Raw genomic sequence first — 8,247 nt, forward strand, 5'->3', positions numbered from 1 at the left:
ATCACAAAAGACACATTACACACAACAGGAAAAGTCATGATCACCAGCTATAACTTCTGTGCAGGGCTTTCCCCTGTCTATAATATTTCTTATATTAGTTTTAATCCCCACCGTAACTCCAAGGAACGTAAGCTGCATATTTTAGCAACATTTTACTCAGGAAAAAAAAAAAAGGCTCTCGTCTTTCAATTGTTAACAAAAAACCATCATTGTGAACTACAGAGGTTACTTCTAATTGATACACGTTGCAAGATCCCTATTCTGTTATTCATTTTAACCAATTTTTACTATACCTCTGGGAAGGCAGATTCACTCCGTCCTTCACTTGAGCAGTTCGATAATTACCACGTTCACTAAAAGTAATTAGCTATCAAATAAAATGAAATCCATCTGCCTGTGTTCCAGTAGAAAAATAGATTTACATTGAATAAAGGTGATAAGCTAATTAAATAGCAATAGCAAATGACCATTGAAGACACCAAAAAACAAACAGCAGCAAAGTCAGAGATATTCATTACTAGGACGAAGCATGGTTAGGCATGATTTCATTTTTAAGGGCGCAGGTTAAGCTACTCATTACCATCCTGACAATTTGGCTAACAGAGTACTTGATAGGAATTGCATATATTATCATAACACTCAACTTTACCACCCGCAAAATACACTTCTTCCAGGTTTGCTTGTAGCACGCCCAAATGATTCTCACCTCATTAGAGAAGGGAAATGAAATGATCAGTAGGCAGACACGTGTGGGTTCAGCATGACTCCTATGGTAATGGAAGAGATTTTTGCTGGGTTTCAAGTACCCAATATAATGTTGTGGCTGGTAATAACCTATTACACAGCCATTTTTATGAGCCACGTAGTTGGCTGGGAAACTGAAGGACAGCTTGGGATGAAAAGGGAATTGTAAAAGCCTGTACCGGTCCTGAAGATGTTTTTAGAGGCAAAGAAAGTTGATTGCAAAAGGAACAGACTAGAAACCTAATGGGTGACTGATAGCAGTTCATTCTTGAACAGGGAAGGCTCGCTATCAAGTGATCATCACAAGGACGGTGATGGAGACTTGGTGGGCTGATGGAAGGATTAACCAGGAGAAGGTGAATAAGGTTTAATTCTGAGTGCACAGCTGTAGAGGAAACGGTCCTAAGATTTCATGGAACCATGTCTGTAATATTGGTCACGATCTTACCTCTATGCTAAAGGCAACACGTGGGTGTTTAAAAAATGAAGCGCAGGTGATGGGGAAAACTGCATGCTTCTATTTCTTTCACTAGAAAAACAGCCAGTTTTTAAATTGGTTGTACCCAAATGAGAAAGCTTTTCAGAGGCTGAGCATTCGAGATACTGTGAAGTCCCCAACATCACTCTCCTTGACCTTTATCATTATCATATTACTCTCAGATAGCCCAGAATTATGGCTGGCTGCTCCTCTTTTCAACGTTATCACACCCAACTCTCCTCTGATCAGCTTTGGAATAATCTCTAAGTTGTAACAGCAACAGTCCCTGAAGAGTTTCCATCATGGTAGGGAATAGTCTCCCCACAGCTTCAATGGTGGTGGGGCGGGGCAGGAAGATGTTAAAAATTTCATTTTTAAATAAGAAAATCGAGTCCTAGAGGTGTCAGGTACTTGAAAGAGAGAAATCTATGCCTCAAGGATAGATGGGTTGGAGACTAAACTTTATAAGCTGCTACTCAAATTTATCTTTTGGTTTAACTGAATCAATTTCAGAGGTTAAATAATCAAATATTCAAAATGCAAAAAAAGAAAAAAAAAAGAAAGAAAATAGCATTGTATTTCCAAGAGAAAGTGATAGCAAGTACCCACATTTTACTGAAGACTGGTTCACACATTTAAAATAATTTTAAATGCAAGTGGCTTAAGCTTTGCAGGAGTATGGTAGGAATGAATGAGTGAACGCCCTGATCTTTAATCCAACTTAGTAACAGACTTCTTAGATTCATGGGACTTAGACCTATCCCTAAGAAAAACTGAGAAGTTGTCTTTGGGGGCCCACACGCACAACTCCCTCACCTTTATTCCTACACTACTATGTCTGGCGTAATCTTCTTTCCACTTGCCTTTTTGTAAAATTTTATTCGGAAGAAAGAACCAAAGAAATAAATACACTGAAATTATTAAAAAGGCTCAATATGTACTATATTAGGTAATTTTTGAGGTTCCTTCCTGCTATGATATTCTGATTTCATGATAGTCTATGTTATTTTCCGTTTAACAGAGGATAATATGTTAAGTCAAAAGAATGAATATCTAATTATAAAATTTCAGGTCTCAGTGATTACACTGTTCAAATGATACCACATTGGTGGCCAGCTTCTTTTGCCTACTCACAAAACCAACCTTTGTTCTAGGCCTAGTAACAGTACAACTTCATACTAAATAATTGCATCCCCTTCCACCTAGTGTGTTTTCCTCCCCAAATCTGAGGAAATTACTGGCTCACCTATCTCTCTGACATGAGATTTAAGATAAGAGAAATTTTAAGAAACTAAGAGGCATTAAAAAACTAGCAATTGTATATTTAGAAAGCGCGATGGATCAATAATTGTTGACTCAAGCTTTCCCATCAGAGGAGGTCTACATGTTCTTATCTAGAGGTCATATTATGAAGTAATGGAAATTTTAGAAGACTTCCATAGGAATGCTAAATAATATAGTCAAAGATCAGCAAGATTTTTTAGGAATTCAACATCCTGAGGAAAAAACTGAGTCAAATTATCAGCTAAGTAAAATTTTTAGGAAAAGAGATATAGCTTGTGAATAATAAACTATGTGCACTGGGCTTACTAGTAAAAGAAAAAAGCCTGTAAAAATTGGCAGCAAAAAACCCCCCAGAAAACCAGAAATAGAAGGGAAAAAATTGAAAAATAATCATTATACAGAATATATGGTGGTAATTTAAAACAAAATACTTACCAAATTTTATGTCTTTTATCAAGCTGTAATGCTAAAAATACATCCCTTCCCATTTCCCAACTTGTACTCCAGTTCTTAGAGATTTCACTTAGGGATAAAAAATTTTCTATAAATAATCTTATATTACCATCGTTTTGTTCAGTTTTGCTTTTCTGAAACAGTTACCTATTCCTGAAAGTAATGCTTTCAGAAGGAAATGCCTGCCTCACAATGTACTTTGTAGTTTCTTTTCTCCAAGTTTCTTTGACCTAAGTCTCCCAGAGAAGAAGTTTATATTTGAGGTTGAAAATAAAAATAATTACATGTATGGGGCCAAAGACAATTGTGGTAAAATTATTAAAGACTTACTCTTATCTAGATTTACCCCAAATGTGCTAGTAAATTACAATGAAGTATGAGAAAAATGCAAAAGGCATGTTCTAAAGTTCCATTTAAGGAAATCAGCTTAGGCAGTATTTCCAAACACTAAAGGAACATTTAAACTCAGACACTGCTTAAAATGATAAAATAAATAAGTTAAAAATAGAAAATCAAGTAATTTTTCTACCACTTTGAGCAAAAATCCCAAAGGAAGCTAACATCCTAAAGGATAAAATACAAATTTAAAGTTTTCTAATTTCTTTCTAGGTATATAGGTATACAGTGATAGTCTATGGCCATTCTCCCTTTTTACATACGATCATGGTAGAAAAACTGAAATGCAAAAAAAAAAAAAAAAAATTAAGCAGAAAATAATTCATTTTATTAAAAATGAGCAATAATAAGTTGTGATACTGAACATAGGTCTGGGCCACTATTTCTGAAGCAGGTACAAATGATGAATGTTACTTTTTTTGTTATAATTTAAAGAGGTTTATTCTGAGCCAAGTATATGTGACAGATAGCCTGGACCACATGTTTTCAAGAGGTTCTGAGAAAATGCACACACAGTTGCTGAGTTATAGTTTGTTTTATGTTTTTGTTGTTTTTTGGGGGTTTTCTTGGCAAAATAATTGTTTTTTATTTCAAAATATTAAGGGGGTAAAATGTTTTAGGTTACATGGATCACTTTTGTAATGCTTGAGTCCCAGCTAAAGGTGTGCCTCTCCCCCAAGTAGTGTTCATAGTACCTGTTAGATAGGTTTTTACCCCTCCCTCTTCTCCCCTCCTCCCCCCAGTTGATTTCCACTGAATTCTACTTCTCTCTGTGCACATGTGTGCTCATCGGTTAACTCCAATTTAATAGCGAGTACATGTGGTGTTTGTTTCTCCATTCCTTTGTTCTTTATTTCAAAGTATTATAGGGGTACAGAATTTGTGCAGAAGACCCCAAAGCCAATCACAGCAACAACAAAAATAAATAAATGGGACCTGATTAAACTAAAAAGCTTCTGCACAGCCAAGGAAAAAATCAACAGAACAAATAAACAACCTACAGAATGGGAGAAAATATTCACAAGCTATACATCTAATAAAGGACTAAGAACTCAGTGCAAAGTACTCGAGCAAATCAGCAAGAAAAAAAAATCAAACAACTCCTTTAAAAAGTGGGCAAAAAATAGGAACAGAAGCTTTTCAAAAGAAGATAGACAAATGGCCAATAAACATATGAAAAAATGCTCAACATCACTAATCATCAGGGACATGCAAGTTAGAACCACAATGAGATATCACCTTACCCCAGTTAGAATGGCTTTTATTGAAAATTCCAAAAACAATGGATGCAGAGAGAAAGGAACGTTCATACACTGTTGGTGGGGCTGCAAATTAGTACAATCTCTATGGAAAACAGGATGGAGATTCCTGAAAGAACTGAAAGTAGACCTACCATTTGGTCCAGCAATACCACTACTGGGTACTTACCCAAAACAAAAGAAGTCATTTTATTAAAAGGACACCTGTACTAGAATGTTTATTGGAGCATAATTCACAATTACAAAGATGTGAAATCAACCCAAGTGCCCATCAATTCATGAGTGGATTAACAAAATGTGGTATATGCTCTTGTATACTCCTGGATAGAGCTGGAACGCATTCTACTAAGTGAGGTATCCCAAGAATGGAAAGACAAGCACCACATGTACTCACCATCAAATTGGTATTAAGTGATCAACACACAAATGCACATATAAGAATAACATCTATTGGATGTTGGGCAGGGGGGAGGGGAGAGGGGGGAGGAGGGAGGAGGGGACGGGTATTCGCATACCTAAAGAGTACAATGCGCACCACCCGAAGGATGGACATATTTGAAACTCGGACTTGGGGGAGCGCAAGGGCAACAGACGTAACCTAAACATCTGTACCCCCATAATATGCAGAAATAAAAAAAAAATGTGGTATATGTATACCATGGAATACTACTCAGCCATGAAGAAGGATAGAGTAAGTCCTTTTGCAACAATTTTGATGGAACTGGAGACCATTATCCTAAGTGAAGTATCTCAGGAACAGAAAGACAAACAACACTTATACTCAGTGTTAAATTGGAACTAACTGATGAGCACACATGTGCATAGAGTAAAGAAAAATTCAGTGGAAATCAATCAGGGAGTAGGGGGGAGGGTGGGATGGACAAAAAACTACCTATTAGGTACAATGGACACTATCTGGGTGACAGGTACACTTACAACCCTGACTCAAGCATTACAAAAGTGATCCTTGTAACCAAAACATTTGTACCCCCATAATATTTTGGATATTACTCTTGATAGGGCCTTCTTAGTTATCATGAATGATTAAATATTTTGAAGACTTCTTGGAAGTAAGGTAAGAAAGTTTTATGAGCATTAAAGGTACTATTCAACCAAAAGAGCAATTCTCCCCTCCAAAATAAAATAAAATGTATTTTTAAATCAAGAAATTCAAAAGTTGATAAATACTAAAACTGAACATGTACATTATAATTAAGCTTATTTTGGGGTTTAGCCTTTGGACAAACTCATTACTTTAGAGCCCATCTTATATTCACTGGAGCCCTTTTTTAGTGATTCCCAGCAAATCAAAATCTTGAAACCTACCTTCAAAGGGATGGGATGACTTTAAGCTGAAGGCTTTTCCATAACTAAATCATATTAAAAAGGGTCCAACATGAATTTGTGATATTCTTAAAGTATGTTCATATTGATAACAAATTGTAGCAAAAGCCCAGGGTTTGTAAGAAATATAGAAACATTTTACTTGTAATTTTCTCCTTTTGATTTTACCTAACTGGTATGTCTATGTCTCCCATATACCAAAGAAGACAATTGTTTGATGAAAAACAAGGTAGCAGGAATATGACGACGGAAAGATGGAGAGCCCCAGCTCTACTCCAGGAGCTGAGTAAAATAGTCAGCATTTCCCATCACAGATAAATTAATCTAAAAAAATACAACTCACATGGCAGTCAATGTGTTGACCTAAAAAAGACACAGACTGGAGTGTGGGAACTCAGGCTCCTACATAGGGCCCCATTGGCAACTCTGCTGTGTTAATGTTTAAAATCTCTCACAAACAAAGGACTAAGTCGAGAGAAATTGCAAATTCCAGTAGGTAGCAACGTTCATGGGACTTTTCTCTTTTCAACACTCCGCAGTCTGTTTTGGCCTATGATTTCATAAAGCAACAGGTACAACAGCTCTGAGCTTCTCACTGCCTGGTGCATTTAAAGATACCCCTAGCTGTGGAGGGCCTGCCTTCAATATCTTCCCAGCAGTGCTAATAGTTATAAACAGGGCCCATATTTTGAAGGGAGGATATAAATTATATTTATGGTGAGTGGAAAGAGGGAAAAGATTAGTTTGTTTAAATATTTCATAAACATCTTCATTCTTCTCCTTTCTCACTGTCATATAGGCCCTCTGGGTGCCAGTATCAGAATGACAAACCAGATGGGCAGTTGGCAGAGGGACCAAGACATTTCAACTGTTCTTAGCCGATATAAAATATCAAAACCTCTCTATTTTATATAACGGGTCATAGAAGTTCTTCCACATAAGACACTTTTCTATGCATCAATTAATCACAGTGGTATATAAAATAGGACTAGAAAATAAGACTAATACCATATGCAAAAGAATTTGTCACTGCATTATTCTTAAAACACTTATATTTGACTTAATAAAATGTACAACCAAAATACTTACTTATTAATTATTTAAGTGCTCTATTATTAATATTTAAGACCCCATGATTGTCCAGATAATTAAGCACAAAGTACTTCTGGGAGAGAGGGGAGTTGGTTTGAGAGTTAAAGGAAGGGACATTGCAGACATTTTCTTGGTAACAGTCTATATGTATAGCTCCATTCTGCATCTCTCAAAAACCAAGTCATTCAGAACAGGGAACCAGATGAGCTAACAGTGGACAAGAGGCCATTGGATATCATTGCTTTCACACCTCCAAGCTAAAAGTTAAAATAGGAATAACTTCTTAAGGTCACAATGGCAATTTTATTTTTTGTAAGGAAAAGATGGAATTGAAAAGTTTAAAATTTATGAAAAAATTCAATTTGGAAAAATTTAATAAAGATTTTCTTATGTTTTTGTAAGCTTTGTAGATATATGTAATTAGTAAATTCCCCAGATAAGTCGCTTTAGAATGTCAAAATTTCCTCTTTAAAAGAAAAAAATCACAGATAATTTGAAAAATAAAACTTATAAGAAGAAATAAGAGAACCATGTTTTTCTATTTTGAGTGATAGATAACTTTTGTTATATTTGTTATATTTTGTTATATTTTGGCTACACGATTGTCTAGCACACTATATTCAATTTATGTAATCTAAATAATTGAATACCTGTACTGATTCACAAAATCTAACCTGCAAAAATTACACTTTTTTTGATGAACATAGAATTGGATTCAGCCTCTGAGGTTGCCTCAAACAGGTTTACAATTATGTTATGCCTTAATTATCAACCTTAGCCGGGGGTAAGGGTAAGGGTAGAAAGGAGTGGGGTAATATATTTCTAAGGTTGTTGAATTTATATAGATAACAAGTAGCAATGGATGCTACAAAAATCAAATTTTATAGCAACGCTAAATTACAAATTATCACAGAAGTCATCGTTTTAGTTGTTGAACTTTAAACATGAGCTTTATTATCTGCTAGGCACAATGTGAGTGAATTTCTGTGGCTAGGGGACTTTTAACTTTTGAACTTTGTGGCACTTATTGGGGGAAAAACAAATTAACAGAAACAAATAAACAAAAATCCTGCCCTTTGGAAAGAACATAAATTAAGATACCAATGAATGTATTATTTAATGTTTCGCTTTCTTAGTATGTATACTAAATACTATGCCACATGTTTGTGCAGGAATGCACAATAGGAATCAGTATTG

The 8,247-nt window shown here is 35.4% G+C and overlaps 1 protein-coding gene across 1 annotated transcript in view; it reads right to left on the minus strand.

The window, feature by feature from the left end:
* The window catches only part of ZFHX4 (zinc finger homeobox 4), a 184,140-nt gene that overhangs the window by 4,317 nt on the left and 171,576 nt on the right, over window positions 1-8,247 (minus strand). The window lies entirely within an intron of this gene.

The sequence above is a fragment of the Propithecus coquereli genome, unplaced genomic scaffold (genome assembly GCF_000956105.1).
Source record: "Propithecus coquereli isolate 6110/MARCELLA unplaced genomic scaffold, Pcoq_1.0 Scaffold8, whole genome shotgun sequence".
In the NCBI taxonomy this organism is placed as follows: domain Eukaryota; kingdom Metazoa; phylum Chordata; class Mammalia; order Primates; family Indriidae; genus Propithecus; species Propithecus coquereli.